At 34.7% G+C, this 19966-nt stretch overlaps 1 long non-coding RNA gene across 2 annotated transcripts in view; it reads right to left on the bottom strand.

Moving 5' to 3' along the window:
* The window catches only part of LOC141378377 (uncharacterized), a 299553-nt gene that overhangs the window by 235529 nt on the left and 44058 nt on the right, over positions 1-19966 (bottom strand). The window lies entirely within an intron of this gene.

Here is a 19966-nt window from a genome sequence, read left to right as displayed (position 1 = left end):
ATAATAATAACAATACTAATAATAATAGGCCTAATAATAATAATAATAATAATAATAATAATAAATTATTATTTTATACAGAGTAGGCTATTATTTAGGCCTACAATAGCTCTGAAACAATCATGTAAACCAGGTGCTGCTCGGAAATGGCTATCTTTGCTCAGCATCAGGTGCACAGCAGCAAGAAGCTTGGCAGTGAACTAGACCTTATTTTAAAGACAAATGTCTAAGAATACTGCTGATTTACGTTTTTATTTAATTTATACATACGTAATGAATGTAAGCCTGCTAACTGTGTGTGGTTCAAATGATAGAATATGTAAACTTTGTTTATATATATAATTAAATAATAATAATTAAAAGCCTGCGTGTAAGGCTTTTATTTTGAGGGTGACGTCACGAGCGCAGATTTGGTTAACCAATTAGAGGAAAGTGGGCGTTTCAGCACCGCCTACATGTGTAAAATGAATTTTAAAGTCGTTTATCCGTTTTCCTACCCTAAACCAAAAAACGAAAATCCAGCCAAAATCTCATTTTTTCGTTTTCTCGTGAGCAAAAGAAAAACGGAAAAACGGCCGTTTTCACCATTTCCTTTATTCCGTTTGAAAATGGAAAACAACTGAACAAAACGTACACGGACCCTCAGCGGTAGCTTAAATAATCTGTTGGGCTGATTTTCTTCTGTTTACTCTGATGAATCCTTTACCCAAACAGCACCAAGGCATCAAAAAATGTGAGAAAAAAAATATTGAAAAAAAAAATATATATATATATATATATTTTCCCACATTTTTCGAGTGCCTTGGACTGATTTTTGCTGTTTAAAGTTTTATTCATATTTTTAACCCAGTTTTTTTTCTTGTTATTAGGTTTTCCTAATTTTAGCAAGTTTTAGTATTTTGGTTGTATGCTGTAGTTTGTACTCTTTTTTTTACCCTTCCTTTTTCTTTTAATAACTATTTTCAAACAACTAAATTGTCTAAATGATTAAATAAGTGTTTTTTTTTTTTTGCAGCTACACCTAAATATAATAAATGAATAACCTAAACATTACATTTGTACAACAATTATATATATATATATATATATATATATATATATATATATATATATATATATATATATATATATATATATATATTTATATATATATATATATATATATATATATATATTTATATATATATATATATATATATATATATATATATATATATATATATATATATATATTTATATATATATATATATATATATATATATATTTATATATATATATATATATATAAATATATAAATATATAAATATATATATATATATATATATATATATATATACAAAAAAAACACCCTGTTCAACACCCTGTGGCACAGCTTTCCTCAAAATGAAGAGGATGACATGGAAAATGTCCTCCACAATCTCATCAGTAAAGTGGAAGCCAGCAGACACTAGTTTACTTTATTTTAGCTGCCATGATAAAATTGATAGTGAGATTTATTTGAAGAGTGAATAGTACAGTAGGCTATAATACCTTATCAAGTGTTTCCTTATTTTTATCACAGTTACATTTCCGCTTGCATTAGTTTTTGTTTAAATGCTTTTAAAATAAAATGTATTCTTTACATCCAACATCTATTCCAGAGGTGCCTTATAGTGGTGTAAACCCCTTTACAAGGGGTGTTACCCCTGTGTAAACTCTAGCCACCCCTGTGGCCAACCCGATATGATTTTGCTGTTGACATTATTTATTTAAATCTACTTACATAAATGCAATACAATGCAATATTTCAATAAATAAATAGCAGCCACTAAATTATTGTGGATTGATTGGTGCCACTGACGTAGCTGGCCTCTTCTGGCCCCCCTTAAGCAAATTTTCAGGGGGGCACCACTGGTCTATTCTCTGTCTTTAAGTGTTTGAAACTGAAAATATCTCATCATATAAAACAACCAAAAATGTTATGGTTTATTAGATTAAACATTTAATATATAAGTCTATTTTAGTATTTTGGTTATTGTTATTAAACAGTGCAGCAATATGAATCATATCAAAAAGCATGAAAGGAAGAGGGAACACGACACAAATTGTGAGTTTGCATATAATCTCTGAGAGCGCTCAAGAAAATTTGTGTGTGAGCAGTGCATATTTGAGAGCGAGAGAAAATTTGAGAAGTCGCAATCAGTTTTGTCCACAAACAGAGGAAATCCGTGCACGAGCATCACACAAGGTAGAGCAAAGCTCTTCAACGTTATGTGAAGAAAACAACTTTATTGTTTGTATGAAGTAGCCTACTTCATTAACAATATGTGCTACCATTTTACATTGCTGCTAGACAGATTTGCAACTCCATCTCTTTAGCACACACGAGATTCAATTGACAAAATTCCAATTTCACTCAATTTAACTTTGCAGCATATACAGGAGTTGGTCTACTGCTACCACATTGAGGTTATGTAATTTTGGTTAATCACAAGTTGATCACCGAAGACATAACATAGCACAACTAAACTTAATGAATATGACAGCAGTAGACCTGCAATTTCTGTGTGATGTGAGGCAAAATGGAGTCTTTTTTTGGTGGAACTCGTTCTTGTGCATTATGCTGTGGAGACGAGACGCAGCACTGTTCAGTACTTTTTCAGAAAATTGCATTTGTATTTTTATATATCTAAGCAATGTTCTTTAATAAAAAAAGGTTTGTTTAATTAATACAGATCTTACAACCATACCTAATCTGTATATATTTTATTTTTCTGTTAAAAAGACTCGAAAAGACTCGAAAATCAAACTGCAGGACTTTGGACTTGACTTGAGACTTGTTGCCTTTGACTCGGGACTTGACTCGGGACTTGCCTGTCTTGACTCGGGACTTGACTCGGGACTTGAGGGCAATGAATTGAGACTTACTTGTGACTTGCCAAACAATGACTTGGTCCCACCTCTGATATATATATATATATATATATATATATATATATAATTGTTGTACAAATGTAATGTTTAGGTTATTCATTTATTATATATAAATATATATATATATATATTTATTTTATTTATTTTTTATTTATTTTTTTTTTTACTAAAAAAAGAAGAGCTTAATTTTGTAAATGTTTAGTACAAGTACAAATATGGATGAACAGACAGTGAAGCTGTCAAAATTGCCAACATCATTATACTAATCAGAAGTTTAAAAAACAGAAATTTAAAAAACATCCATTTCTTAAACACTGCTGATTGGCTATTGGGATTCATGCACCCAATAGATATGACTGTGATTGCCACTGATGATCATTGCTTAACTATTCTTCACTAAAGCACGAGCACAAAATAAATGGACACTGGAGCATTTGAAAGCTATGTCTATCAGCAGATAACTCATACAGTATATCTGCTCATAGACATATCCTCTGTTCACACTCCATATACAGTGGGGAAAAAAAGCATTTCACTTTTTCTTTGGAAAAAAAAAAAATATTTTAAAGGACCTGCTGACATAGAATTAAACCAGATTTTGGTAAAAACCCAAACAATACAAACATAAATGTATGACAAAAAAAAATCTGATAATAACAATAGAATGACACAAGGATAATGTACTGAAGTACAGAAATGTATTTAAACATTTTGTATAAATGGCTTTTTTGGTGACGGCAACTTACAGATGCTTCTCATATAGGTAATGAAGTCATGCATTGCTCAGTTGTGATTATCTATTTTTTTGATGACTTCAACATTGTGTAAAAATCTTGATGGTTCTGTGGGTCCCGTCTGTCAAATTTGATCTTTATTTGTATTTCTATTGTATTCAAGTCAGGTGATTGCCTGGTCCAGCTTGATTTTCTTTCGCTGAAACCATTTGAGAGTTCCTTGGCTGTGTTTTGGATCATCATCTTGCTGAAATGTCCATTCTGGTTTCATCTTCATCATGCAGCTTATGTAGATGTTGGACTGAAGCAGCAAATCTTAATTTACAATGATGAAAGGCAGAGAGTTGCTGAATAACTGTTGAGAGATTTCAGCTGCAGTCTTGGCTTTTATTGGCTTTCTGCACCTCCCTTTCTTCATGCGTTTAATATTTTTTTTACTGTGTCATTTTATTTTACTACACATAAATTAATTTGTAAACTAATTAGATTTGTTTTCTTTGCATTTATGGATTTCTAGTTGTTACTAACATCTGGTGAAAATTTTAAGCCAACAGCACCTTCAGAAATATGTTTTTTGCGGAAAAATGGTTATGTGTTGAAAATATATTTCCCCCACTGTATCGAAGTGATGATCATTACAGCCAATCACAGTCATGTCTGTTGAGCATGTGAACTCAGTGGCCAATCAGCTGTTTAAGAACCTGCTTAATAGCACTCAAACATTAGGAAAGGAAATTAGTGTTATAAAGTTGACATTTTAAAAATAGTCTCTACGTTTGACAAACCCTGACTAATAGCAGCACTAAAGAAAGGCTGATTTTCTGAGGTTAGAAAGGTTGAAAGCATGGACTTGGATGGCATCTGTTTTGTTAAATGATTTGTCCTCCCAATCACGCTCATCTTAAGCGATGAGCACAGGAATATTCATGGCAGCGACTGTCGCGGGTAGGCAATGAAGGGCCCTTCTGTCTTTCATTACATGCACAACAATGAATTCATTGGAATTATCATGGAAGCATGACCTTCACTTTCACCCCAGTGTTCATTACCGGCAGAGCCAGGGCCCATGCCCAGAGATTATTTCACACTGTATAAGAGAGCAAGCCAAAGTGGAGCACACAGACCCCATCAAGAGGTGGTGGGTTGCGGAAAATGAATATGAAATGCAAAGGCAATTTCCTTTCGGCCAGAATGGTGACTTGGTATTCCTGACGAATGTTAGGAGATCAAGAAGTCCTATTAGCGCACTCTGATAACAACCCGGTGCATAAGAGGGAGGGGTTGACACTGTGCCAGAGCTCTGTTACAAAGAAAGCCTTCAGACAGAGTATACATTTGCTCTAAATGTTTGTTTATCTGTTCTCTTACAGAAAGGTACAGCAAGCATTTTTACAAAAAAATGGAGCTTTAGCCAGGATGTTGACAATAAAATTCTTGTCTGAGCAAAGACTGACTTGAAAGTCGATATTCATTTAATATGGCATTGGTTGGTTGCTTGAACTGGGCTTCTTAGAGCCAAGGTGATATCTATCAAATGCCAAGAGGAATATAAACTGTAGGAGGAGGGGTAGAGGGGGGAAAAAGCCAGAATGAGGGACACGGGCAACAGAGGACCTTTCATGGACAGACTCCCAGACGGAAGCCATTCCCCGTCTCTTTAGAAAGTGTAATGAAGGGAGACTGAATCAAAGAGGTCCAATATTATGCCTGACCAAATGGATTGCCTTTGCACTGAACAAACTGGGGATGAAGATAGGGTATGGTGTTCTTTTTCCTTGTCATTTTCCACTGCTGTTTGGGCCTCAGGACACTTGTTGAAGTCATAATCATCATCTCTCCAACAAATCATTGTTAAAACTTAATTTAACGACATTCTTTGATACTTCCAAGATCATACTGTACGTTTACAAGAAGAGTTTTTAATGTTAGACTGCTAAAAGACAGAAGGTAGCTGAAATGTATGCAACTAGCCATACCGTGTCTTACAAGTGCTTCTTCAATGTGAATGCAATGTGAATAGCTGTGATCTGTTAGTTTTGTTTTCTCTACTTTTACATCACCCTAACCCCAACCTAACGGTCTATTTATAATCTAATGGGAATTAGTTGGCATGTAGATGCAATGTAACTTAAATTCAACAAACGAACCATCAAAATAAAGTGTGACCATCTTTTCTATTAGCAATTCTCAATGTTATGATCAATAATCCAAACTACAAGGTAAATCACAATATTACATCTATTTGAAGCAAAATATATGTAAATCTGACAAAGGAGAAGCAGAAGCATATACAAATCAGACAAAATGTCAAGGGTGGATGACTAAGGTTGTTTATTTAACAGCTGTTAAATTTCAATCATTTATTTTTTCATTCTGCAATATTTAGGATCTACACGACAATGACAATTGTTTATTGTCAGTCACTTTGCAAAAAAACATATCTTGAGATTTATCAGCTTTAATGAGGGTGCCGTGCTTGCCAAATGCCATTTGAATTAAAATAAAATAAATTAAATTAAAATAAAAAACTATTTATTTACAGTTGTTGATTTTGTTCACGGAAGTAACACATTTCAATATTCAAATGCTTTGGCCAAATATACATGTATTCATTTATCCTATTTACCTGACAAGATGTGTTTAACTGTTGAGTTCACAACAGGTCTATCATTGAAAGTTTATTGATTATTTTTACTATGTAGGGAATGAATGAGAGTTAAGGTGCCCTCTTTTGTTTTGGTAATAGTGGCATGGTAATAAAAAAGCTTTCAAAAGCAAAGGTTAACAAAAAAAAGTGTATATATCAAACATACAAGGTGTCGTAACAGCACAACACAATAAAAGGATGTTGATATAATATCTAAAAGCGTTTATTTTAATGAAAAATTACAGTAAATTACATTTAACAGCATATTACTGTAAAAGCACACATTTGAATTTTGGTTTATATTAATAAAGGTTAGGCATGGGCCAGAGTCCGACGATTCTGATGATATGATAACCTCGGTTAAAAATATTACAGTTTCACAGTATTGTGATTACTGCTCTAAAATATATTCTTTTTAAATGTCGGGGTAAAAAACAAAACCTTTTTTCCCCTTTGAACATAATACATTTTATTTTGGGAAACATTTCAAATAGTTTGGAACAGTGAATACGCCAGCAGGCACAGGATGTCAACATGACGTCAGATTGATTTTGTAATGCCAACATCGTGGAACGTAGCATTTTGTTAGGAATTGAAAATCAGGTTGACCCAACATATCAATATATCAACAAAACCCACCATATCAATGTCTAACGATGTTACAGCTTGACGTTGTGTGGACATTACCACTATGACATCTATTAAACGTTGGATTTAGGTTGCCATACCTGACGAATAAATGTCAGTATTTGACATCAATATGACGTTGGTTTAAAATGTTTGCTCAATATTGGATTTTGGTCACTTTCCAACACAACCACAACCTAAAATCAATAAAAAAATCAATGTCACTTGACATCCTTATTGGACGTCAAATTAACGTTGTACTTATATTCCTGGCTAGACATTGAATTTTGTCAACGTCACTACCTACATCTAACCTAGAATTAATGTCTTATGATGTTGTGTGACTTTTCCAAACCGTTGTATACCTTGAAAACAGTTATCATCCCATGTCTATTTAAGTGCAAATGTAAAAGTTTAAAGATTTTTATCATTTTAATATCATTTAAATATTTTATGCATTTTCTCCAAAAAAATAAAACACAAATTCGAGAATGAACTGTTTGTAACCTTTTGATTTTAGGTCAATTTTATTAAAATGTATGTTGTCATCCGAAGCATTAATCTAAATCTGTTAAGATTAAATACAATTAGATTTAATCAGTTAAAACATATGAATATGGTTTAAATATATCAAGCTATAGAAAAAGCCAGATTCATTATTATTTCATAAATATTGCTCTTATTAGTTTCTTTTACGTTTAACTAACAAATATCAAATCACAAAACTTTCAAGTATGTAATCCAAATGGATGGAAATTGTATATGCAATTAATAGATACAGTATTTCATACATTTTGTATTCTATACTACATCCTAATTGCCCTATAAGTGTACTATTGTCAGTACATAATTAATCAATCAATAGAGCCTATATGTTTCGGGCCTACTGATTTTTATTGCATGAACCAAAGCATCTAAGGCATTCTTTAAAATATCCTCATTTGTGTTCAACAACTATGTTGTGACATAAAAAAATGGACAAATATGAACTATGCTGTTAAACGGACCCTCATCATAATGTGTACTTGGCATAATAAAATATGAGTGTGTATTTGAGATTGCATAGGTCACCCTTGTGAATCTGTTAATAAACTAGAATCCATAATGACATTAATAGGTAATATAGTTTACTCTAGGATCCGATAGCAGCTGTATTTACTCTCTTATGCAGACAGAAATCGATTGCAAATGGGGGAGGCTGCGTCACTGCACGACTTCTCACTGAGAAAACGAGGCTGATGAAGTTGTCCTGGATTATCCCGGCTCACCCCTGTCATCTGCCGAAGACAAAGTGCACAGACATACTGGCAAGTGATAAACAGTATGGCTGTTTGCAAAAGTCTAAAGGAGTGTGATCATCTGCATTACCAGATAAACTCTGGCAGAAAGCTGTGAATGCCTTCCGGGCAGAGAGTGAAAGTGCTAGACTGAAGGACAGTGAACATTTGTAAAAAATAAATGCTATTTTGCAACTGATTGATACTGGATCATTTTAGATAATAGGTGCTTTTATGAATTTGGTAAGATGATTTTTGACTATTTTTGCTTCTAAAAATAATTTTGAGGCTTGTACTTTTCTGATAATTTTGCAATTATTAAAAATAATGTGCATATTTTTCTTTAAAAATGATTCTGGATTTATTATTTAAAAAAAATAATAACTAATAAAACTAATAAAACTAAGAGACAATTTTAATCTTGGTGCAATTATTAGGTTTGATTTGAGGAACCAAGGGCAGCATGGTGGCACAGAGGGTAGCACAATCGCCTCAAACAGCAAGAAGGTCGCTGGTTTAGGCCTTGGTTGGGTCAGTTGCAAATTCTGTGTGGAGTTTTTATGTTCTCCCTGTGTTGGCATGGGTTTCCTCCGGGTGCTCCGATTTCCCCAACAGTCCAAAGACATATGATACAGGTGAACTGAATAAACTGAATTGTCCGTAGAGTATGTGTGTGAATGTAGGAGTGTAAGGGTGTTTCTCAGTGTTTGTTTGTGGCTAGAAGGGCATCTGCTGCATAAAACATATGCTGGATAAGTTGGCGGTTCATTCTGCTGTGGCGAGCCCTGATTAATAAGGGACTAAGCTGAAAAGAAAATAAATGAATGAATGATTTGAGGAACCAATTAAAGCTAATAAAATTGAAAAAAGATTTGTGTTTATTTTGAAGATAATTGGCTCAATTATAATTAGTTCTGACTGAGACACATTTGAATCTCAACAACAATCCCACTAATAATATAAAATTAATCATCTGTCAGGCTAAATAATGTAGTAATTTTTACATTAGTCAAGTAGTTTTTGCTAAATAAAAAAGGTAAGCAGAACACATTGTTCACAGTGTATCAAATATTTTTTAATATGCATACAGTTGAAGTCCGAATTATTAGCCCCCTTTGAGTTTTTTTTCCCAAATGATGTTTAACAGAGCAAGAAAATGTTTACAGTATGTCTGATAATAGTTTTGTTCTGGAAAAAGTATTTTTAAAAGCAGTTTTTAATTTTTTTAAAAGCCATTTTAAGGTCAAAATTATTAACCCCTTTAAGCTATATATTTTTTTCCTGATAGTCTACAGAACAAACCATCATTATACAATAACTTGCCTAATTACCCTAACCTGCCTAGTTCATTTAATTAACATAGTTAAGTCTTTAAATGTCACTGTATTGAAGTGTCTTGAAAAAGATCTAGTAAAATATTATTTACTGTCATCATGGCAAAGACAAAAGAAATCAGTTAAATGAAAAAAAACTTTTATGATTAGAAATGTGTGAAAACAATCTTCTCTCCGTTAAACAGAAACTGGGGAAAAAAACAGGGGGGCTAATAATTCTGACTTCAACTGTATATTTATATATGTGAGCAATATCACATGAGTAGCAGTGTGATAAGGCACCGTAGGCCGAGTGCCTTAGCGTCCCACTAGTGCTGATATACAGCCATATCACACTGCTACTAGTGTGATATTGCGTTTATACAACAGTTCAGCAGCACAAACGTGTATATAAATACGAAAATCAAACATGGAGAGTCTAAAACCCCCTTTTTATTAGGAACTACTTTCTTCCGGCATTCATTCACATCTGCAGCTGACGTCAAAACAGCAGAAGATGTTACTAATTCACGTCACTTTAGAGCTAGTGTTTGAATGACTCTGTCTAAAGTGATGACAAAAACAGTTGATTTTGCTCACACTTTAAGATTATAAGGCTGAATTTGACATGAAATGTCATCATCTACAGAGATATCTTCTTACAGTGCTACAGTCTACAGTATTTCTCTGTTGCAGTCGGGATATCACAATAATTAACCTGAATTCTCACTTCTCCCGAATAATTAACAACGAATTCACTACCAGCATGCTGTTGTGTTTGTGATAAGGAAAAACACTAAACACATGCAGACTTTGCTTATATATATAAATATATATATATATATATATATATATATATATATATATATATATATATATATATATATATATATATATATATATATATATTATACACAAACACCAAAAAAAAGTAGTAAGAACTTTTCCATTATAAAAAAATAAATCTATCAAAATTCAAATTGGACTTAAGCTTTGATATGATAATGTTTCAAAGAGTTTTAACTCAAATTAGGCATCTTAAACATGTAAATATAGTGTATAAAATACAAATTAAAGTGTTTTTGTATAAATTATTTGCAATGACCTTACACAACTTAAGTCTATTAAAAAGAACATTGTCAACTTTCATAAATGCTTTGTTCCTGTTTCAAAGTACCTTTGGGAAAACGCATCTGCCAAATGCATAAATGTAAACATTCTTGAGTGAAACAAGTGGCGCCTGTTTTGTGTAAATGACCCTGTAATGATTTAGATGATGTGATCCACATTGAAGTAATCCTTATGCTCTGCTTGAAACCGAATGTAATAAAATCTCTTTAATTTCTCTGAAGCATATTACAGCAGTCTCTGCTCAAAACTGATACAAGTAATTGATTTAGTCCTTAACTGTCTCTGTGTGAGAAACACACACTTCCCATGCTGGAGGTGGTAATGAAGGTGCTAACGACAAACCTTTATAACATCACATGTAACTAAAACCATAGTGGAGAACATGTTATCGTGAGTATTTTTAGGCGTTTTCCATTTCCTGGTGCTAATTGCAATTTTTGCAACTCTGTGTGCAGTAAGATTTCCCACGAGGCCCGCAGAGTTACCACTTTAAAGATACATTAAATGGCATTCAATTAAAACTCCAGCACAATAAGAGCCATTTCAAAAGGGAGCCATTAAATGAAATCTGGTAAATGTCACTTTATTTACACCAAAGCACAAATCTCGGAATTAGTCATATCCTGATGGCATTGTGCTCTGAAGCAAAACTAAATTTAAAAGACGTGTAAATCAGGGCTGTGGGATAATAGCGTTTTTTCTCTTCTTCTGTGCTTAGTAATGAGAGTTTCAGTCAACAATGTCATACGACATGGTCGATTCGATGATGAATTTGGCATATTACCATGAAGTGCCGAAGCGACACCAATCACATTATCTCTCTCATATTACATTCATGACATACAAAAGCAGTGAACCCAGGGGCAGTCATTAACCATTATGCAGCCATTCATCATTCTAATTTTGCATTGACCAAATGGATTGCAAATGTTCTCTCTGTTTGCATGCAAAGCGTTAACCTTCTCCTTGGCTGCTTCCTCATCCTCAATGGCCTCAGTAGAACGGCAGCTTCACAAGCCGTAATGATGTCACTGAAGTATCACTTGTCATTTTTAAGTGATGGCAAGAAGTCCCCACACATTTCAAAGAAGATAGATGACTTTGCCATTACTGCAGCAATGCTAAAGGTCACACCAAACTATCTGCAGAACGAGACTGCCAATGTCCACCAATAACATACAAAGTTAATGTTAGCTACAGCATGATAACTCGACTCAAATTAAAGAAAAATTAAAAATGTTTTATACAAATCATGGAAGCTGAATTTCCAGCATTCAATACTACGTTGTCATATGATATACGTACACACAGTGCTTCCTACACATAGACTTTACTTGGGCGGGCCATCCAGGTTAGCTGCCCAAGTATATTTAGTGACACGTTTTTGTTATTTTTACTATTATTATCATTTTTTTCTCACTATTTTGTATCCGCCTTATATAACCAAACAACTACGATCACTTAGTGGAAAATAACTTTCATTAACCCGTTTTGTTCTGTGCGCGTGTGAAAGGTCAACACTCCCACAGACAATCTCACATGCACTGCAGACCCACAAATATGCTCTTTTTTGGCACTTTCAGGTTTCTAAATTTCCTAAAAAAAAATTTAAATATGGTTTTCTAAATTTTCTAAAATGTCCAAGATTCAGTCATTTTTTTCAGTCGTTTGTTAATTGTATGCGTTCTATTCTTCACCTTTATTCGCAAGAGAAACAATCAATATTTCTTTCTTTAATCTAAATGACTCAGAAAAACTATATACTCAGAGAGGACAAAATGACGGGTCTAAACTGGGTGCAAAATATTTGTACACCTTTTGCCTTGTATAATCTACTGTACATGTTTTAATCTTGTAATTATTATCATTTTTAGAGATATTGTCTGTTTTTATTCCTTTTCCTGTAATTATTTCTCATTTGCTGAATATTTGATGATTTAATTATGTCATTAGGCTACATATTAGGCTACATAGGCTTATTTTATATACATATCTAAAATGCTTTGGTATTCAAGTTTGCTTTGAACTTGAAAAAGAGATGAGCAGTTTTTACCCTGTCAGTGGGTGCACATGGCTCCTGAATAGCATCAAAGTAAAAGAAATAGTTGATTTCTGTTTTAATTTCAACAGTCTTTTTTTTTATTTAACCTATTGAAAAGAAACGATATTTAACAGTGTCATAATAAATAAAATTATATATTTTTTGTTGCATATAGTTAACTATTTATGTGATGTGGGTAAATGGTGCAAATATCTAATCAGCCAATCACATGGCAGCAGCTCAATAAATGTAAACATGTGGTTGAGAAGCTCTGCTGAAGTCCAGAATGATTTAAAGGGGACCTATTATGCCCCTTTTTACGACATGCAAAAGAGGTATCTGATGTCCCAAGAGTGTGCATGTGAAGTTTCAGCCCACAAATAATATTTTAGAACTCTTTGAACCTGACCTTTTTAGGTTTTAATACAAATTGTAACATTTTGCTGACTGTCGCTTTAAATTCAAATGAGATTAATGCCTGTGCATCAACATAGCAGCAGATTCAAACCAGGACTAACGTTATATCCATGATAAACTGAAAATGTGAAAAGCGTCTCAGAAGAAGACAGACTGTGGAGATTACAGTGTTCATTTGTGCATCCTAAATCTCCACATTTATAAGGCCTCTTAGTTGCTGACATTATCTTCAGCAGGTGAAAACTGTAAAAACAGACGGCTGCTTTTCACTCAGTTTATGATATGAGGAAGGGATCACTAAAGGGTGAAACTTTCCGCCTTTGATGAAACAAACAAAGGGAGAGGTGGCGAGGCAGTGGCGCAGTAGGTAGTGCTGTCGCCTCACAGCAAGAAGGTCGCTGGTTCGAACCTCAATTCAGTTGGCGTTTCTGTGTGAAGTTTGCATGTTCTCCCTGCCTTCGCGTGGGTTTCCTGCGGGTGCTCCGGTTTCCCCCACAGTCAAAAGACATGCGGTACAGGTGAATTGGGTAGTTTAAATTGTCCGTAGTGTATGAGTGTGTGTGTGGATGTTTCCCAGAGATGGGTTGCGGCTGGAAGGGCATCTGCTGCGTAAAAACTTGCTGGATAAGTTGGCGGTTCATTCCGCTGTGGCGATCCCGGATTAATAAAGGGACTAAGCCGACAAGAAAATGAATGAATGAAACAAAGGGAGAATGTCAATCAAAGTGTTTCTGCAGACTGTTTTTATGAATCATGATTCTAATAAAATATAATTGATTCATTTTTACTATTAGAGGCTGGCGATATTCACACAATGCCACACAACTGTGTTTAAAGCACTACTAAATGTCATTTTGGCATAATAGGTTTCCTTCAAGTGACTTTAAACATGGCATGGTTGTCAGTGGCAAAGAGGCTGGTCTGAGTATTTCAGAAACTGCTGATCTCTTGGGGTATTCACAACCAACCATCTGTTGGGTTTACAGAGAAAAAGATCTCCAGTGAGCATTAGTTTTATCTGTGAAAACGTCTCGTTTGATGCTAAAGATCATAAGAAAAATGTTTAAGCCAGCTGTAACTGAAACATCCACTTGTTACAACTGAGGCCTCCAGAAGAGCATCTTTGAACACACAACATGTCCAACCCTGATGCGGAAGATCACACCAGCGCCACTGCTGTCAGCTAAGAATAAGAAACTGAGGCTACAATCTGCACAAGCCCAATTTGCCTGGTCTGAAGAGCCTTGATTTCAGCTGCAACATTCAGATGGAAGGGACAGAACTTGGCATGAACAGTGTGAAAGCATTGATCCTTCCCACCTTGTATCAACGGTTCAGGCTGATGCTGGTGTAATGATGTGAGGGATATTTTTGGCACACTTTGGGTCCCTTAGTACCATTTGAGCATTGTTTAAACGACAGAGCATAAGCACCGCTGCTGTGTGACCATCATCCCCTCATTGTGCACAATCTTGATTACTATCACTTCCAGATAAAAATATATATATACGTTTTGTTTTTCTGTGATATATTGTGATATAAATATAACTCACCAGATGACTGGAATAGCTCTATATGAAAATAATTTATAATTTTAGATTGATTGGGATGATTTTGTAGGGCAGAATATATAATATACAAATGACATGTATAGATAAATAGAAAACAGCAAAGTCACAAAAAAGTTTAAACAAATAGACAGTCATTTATGAATTTCCAGAGAGTCTAGCTGTATTCAGGCTCATAAATTAAATAAACAAATGTAAACATATACAGTGTTGGGCACGCTCCTTTAAAAAATTTATTAGCTATAGTTACTAGTTACTTTTCAAAACTAGTCAAGATGTCCTCGCTGCAGCCGGCAGCCGTAAGGCACTAAGGTAACGCCCATGCTACTGTGCCGGTTGGGTTAAGGGTGGGGGGGGTGTAGGCAATCATCCTTGTACCACACACTTAGGTAATGCCCATGCTATTGTAACAGTTGGGTTTAGGGTAAGGGGGAGGTGTAGGGGATCATCCTTGTACCACTCACTAAGGTAACGCCCATGCTGTGACGGTTGGGTTTAGGGTAGAGGGAGGTGTAGGCGATCGTCAACTAGGTTACGGACCTGTTCAACAACGTCATCAAGCTACAGGCTACAGCGAGGACTGTCTCCAAATAGTAAATGAGTTAGTAACTGAGTTACATAATTATAAAAGTAATTATTACCAGGGAAAGTAACTATTGTGTTGCTTAAAAAAACATCAAATTTGTCAAATAAATATAAAACGTTGTACACTAATCTATACTATTTGAATGTTGTTCTGGGACAATGTGTGAGCATGTCCTCAACTGAATCTAGATATTATTTTGTTTATTTATATCCGAGTAATAAGTGTTTGAAGTGGAGAAAAATAATTTTTTATTTGCTCTGTCATCATGGCTTCATCTTTTCCTTTGGTAGCAGAACTCACGTTATCACCTGCGTAGCTACTAATTTTGTGGTGGTATGTGATGACGTTAGGTGCTTCATTCGGTTAGAATTACTTGTCAGAGATACAAAGAGACTCTTTTTTTCCTAGGCATAAGTTGTATGATACATAAGCATTCTTGCCTTTCACCTCAACAAGGGAAAAGTAGTGCTTATATATCCAGTTTGCAAAATCTACCTTTGAAATTGTTGGATTTGCCATCATTCTGACTCCTGGTCAGTGGTATGTACTTGTGTGTTAACACTCGTACTACTCTGCCTCGAATTGGCAAACCATGGAAATGCACTCTATCTAAACCTATCATCACATTCTCAGTTACACCACATTCACAAACACCAATCATCATAGCTGGTTGGTTATATGTCCCGCCCCAGTCCCGGACACACACACACCGCAGAGAAAAAAAGTTCCTATGGCTAAGACAAACACTGCTCACATGAAAACCGGTTCAGTTTTCTCAATTACAGTAACGCGCATATTTTATTATCAGTAAGTTAATGGCATTGTAACGGGGGTAAACAGTAATTAGATTAGCTGTTACGAAAAAAAAGTATTGTCGTTATTAAAGCTGTTTGTTTATAGCGCCGTTAATACCATCACTGAACATGACACCACAGCAGGGCTTAAATTGTGCCGGAAGAAGACGGATCCAGAACCTTTCAAATCTCATCCGGCACCTCGTTTTACTGATCCCCCTCCTCACACGCACCCTTGCCCTACCCCGCTCTTCACTTTCTTCTGCGACTCCCCATACCCAACCATCTTCACCTTCGTCCACAACACCTCTCCCTCCTCTGGTAACATGCTGGATCCGTTAACCCGACCTGGCTGTTAACCCGACCTCGACCTTCAGGACCTCGCAATTTATCAATTTAGCACTGCACCATAGTCTTCATTGCATAAAATAAATGTAATTAAAAACTATTAAATCTTTGATTAGGCCACAAACATTATATTTCTATTACAAATATGGCTTACATTTGCTTAAAATCATATAGTCACAAGCCATAAAAACTCAAAAAACAAAATTAACCTTCACTCTATTAAGGTTAAACTTCTCTATGACTCCACAAATGTTCTGAAGTGTGGTTTCTGGTCAACTACATTCCCAACTTGACAAACAGATCCATTGCCGAGACTATTGCGGATTTGCACATTGCAGTATCGATGTTAAAATGATATATTGAGCATGCCTATCTCAAACTGGTTCCTTGAACACAACAGTGAGCTAGATTCATTACTCTCAAATCACCTCCATAGTAGCCAGATATCAATTCAATAGAGCACCTTTGGGATGTGCTGGAATGGGGGACTCATATCATGTGCAACAGATAAATCTGCAGTAATTGTGTTGTGCTATACTCCATGGCAAAAATGGAACAAAAGCACCTTTTAAAATCAAAGTCGTGAGAATAAAGGCTGTTCAGAAACCAATACTGCATTTTTTTTTTCAAATTACCCAAAACAGTACACAACAATAATGAATAGCGAACACAACTCATCACTAGTAAAGTGCAATTATCCAAGCAAACAGAATTCTATAGAGTACTGGAAATTAAATGCACAAGGAAGGATTTTCAAAGGAACAAAGTCATATAGACTGATACCCTGTGTATGAGATACTAAACGCTTATATAAGATTACATTTAAAAACCTTTCTCTAATCAATGTAAGAGAACTGGGTATTTGGATTCTGCTAAAACAAAAGATCATTCATATAGAACTGGTTATCAATGAAGAAAAAAAAAACACTTAAAGCATAGAAAGACAGTGAGCTGCTCATGGCCCTTTCTTTCCACTTAAAGCAGTAACTTTAATTCATGTAGGTCATCTGTGACTCAGCTCTGTTTTATAATGGTTAAAGGAAAGCACATATCTTCCAGCCACTGGTCCATCTGTCTTTGCTTCATTACCTCTGTCTAAGCTGACTTCTATCTCCGATATCTCCATTTTGACACTGCATGAGAAATACAGCCTGGGTTTGGAAAGTTCTAGTAAACTACAAGTTAGACAAAATGCAATGCAAGGCAGGTTTTATGTTATATCAAAATCCTGTAAAACATTAGCCTTTAGAATTATTGCTTTTAGAATATGTGCATACATGTATGTTGCATGGTATTCCTGTTGAGCAATAAAAGGTAGCTTGTTAACTCAAGTTAAAAAATGATTGATGAAAACGATTCAGTATAGAGTGAGGTCTAATAATGCATTTTTATTTAATTCTTTGTGATTAAATTAGCATAATATAGCATGAAGACAAACATTTTTTTTTTTTAATAGCATGATGACATACTTGATAAGGTACAATAAATAGTGGACATTTTTCAGTCTGACAATGACACAACCATTTTACACAAACCTTCTGGAGACACAAAAGACTTATCTTAAATCTTAAAAAAGGAGTCAAATAGGGGCCCTTTAATGCATTTTCTACCAAGTATTGTGTGTGAGATTGTTTATTTAAACCCTAAAAATGTATCCCATTCAGATATCACAAGTAACATTATTTTTAATTATCAAACTATTAATTAGTAAAGATATAAGTATTTAATAATTTCTTAATTTGCCAGGTATACTGCAAACCACAAACTGCAGATTTAGTTCCAAGTATGTGAGTGCTGTAGGGAGTGTGAGTAACTGTACTAGTGTCATGGGAACCATTTCTATCAGCTTCAGATAAATTCTATAAGCTACAATAAATGAGAAGGCACAGTCAATCAATGGAGGGAATCTCATCAGATATGAAAAGCAATTAAAAGTACCTGGGTCGTTTGGAGTGAGTGAATGCTTCTGAATATTAATGCCTCTTCTTTATCATCACGGATTTCCCCAATAATAGACGTACAATACTACAAAAGCGGGTTCAATCAGCTTCTTCTTCCCCCAATACAATTTAGCATTGTCATCCTTGTCCTGATACAGATTGTGTCATTTATGTTTACTCTGTGCCCTTCATTTTAAAACGTAATCTGCGTAAAGACAATCCACAGTTCGTATTAAGAAATTTATCTTGCACATTTGTTGTTGGTCCCAGTGTTCCTTGGCTTTTCAATTGAAAATTAATAGTGTGAGCTCAGAGGAATTACATGCCCCTAAAATGGTTTTATCCTTCCAGAGTAATGTGTTAACACCATTTGCAAACGCAGCAATACATTTTCTCACTCTGATAATGTTGTATATCATAAAGCACAGTAAAGACGGATTACATGGGATAAAGCCATCCTCAACTTTAAGCGCTGCAGATATTTTCCTTTAAATCAGTATGTAAACAAAAACAGAGCACTCCAATCATCCAAGTACCATGGATAGAATATGAAAGCGATTTGGCACATTATATCTTTGGTAGAATAAAAACATAGTTGTTAAAATAAAAGAAATATATAAAAAAAGAAGCTATGTTTATGTGAAAACTTAAAGATCTTATTGGGTTAAAAAACAAATGCACCTTTAGCGATTCTGATGATAGCCTGTACCATCCAAAACAAATATATCTGGATTTCATTTAACCTAAAAGTCTCATCATATATAGCAGTTGTACCAAAATGTATCTTTCCTTGAACAATATGCAAAAAGTACAATGTCAAATGAGTAGAATGTCAGAATGCTCAAAATCAAAGGGGCCCCTTTAACCCTAATTATAAAAGTCATATTTAGGTTTTGGGGGTCTCCTACAGGAATCTGATATGCATGCAAGGTCAAAAAAAATTTCATTATCGTTTGATTTGCATTTATTTTCACCCAATTATTTCAATGACTCCCACATGATTTGTTCAGTGATTATTTTTTTTCCCAAAACCCCTCCTTTGCTTGACAGTAATTGGTGCGATGTAGGGCTGCACGATTAATCGATTCAACCATAAACATGATCTTAATTCAGCTTTTCTACAGTTCAGCCAATTATATTTTCATGGTCAGGAGAGAATAGTAAAAGGCAGACGCACAAGTCTTTATATTGTTTGAAATACGTTGCTCAGCAACATGTACACCTCCAAAAATGACGTTAAAAGTGTCGCATACTGTATTTATAAGGTATAATTGAACCAAATATGTCATTTTTTGTCTTCATGTAATGACATATTCGCGGCTGCAAAATCACAGGTGAGCTGACACACTGTTCACTACCGAGAGAACACGCGCGTCCCCATCAAAGATGTCTGCTTTAGTGAACAGAACCTGCATAGCATAATTCTGCATCTACAGAATTGTGAGAAAATCCTGATCTTGATTTTAAGCAAAAAAAATCGTGATTCTCATGTTAGCCATAATTGTGCAGCCCTAGTCCGATGACAGAATATGTTGTGATTGGTCTACTGAGTGCAGCATGTGTAGGAAGAGAAATGCCCACCACAGCTCATCAAGAGCCCAATGCAGGAATGCTTTAAATGTATCGTT

Source organism: Danio rerio, chromosome 2 (genome assembly GCF_049306965.1).
Source record: "Danio rerio strain Tuebingen ecotype United States chromosome 2, GRCz12tu, whole genome shotgun sequence".
Taxonomy (NCBI): Eukaryota; Metazoa; Chordata; class Actinopteri; order Cypriniformes; family Danionidae; genus Danio; species Danio rerio.
This window is presented reverse-complemented; position numbering and strand designations above follow the sequence as displayed.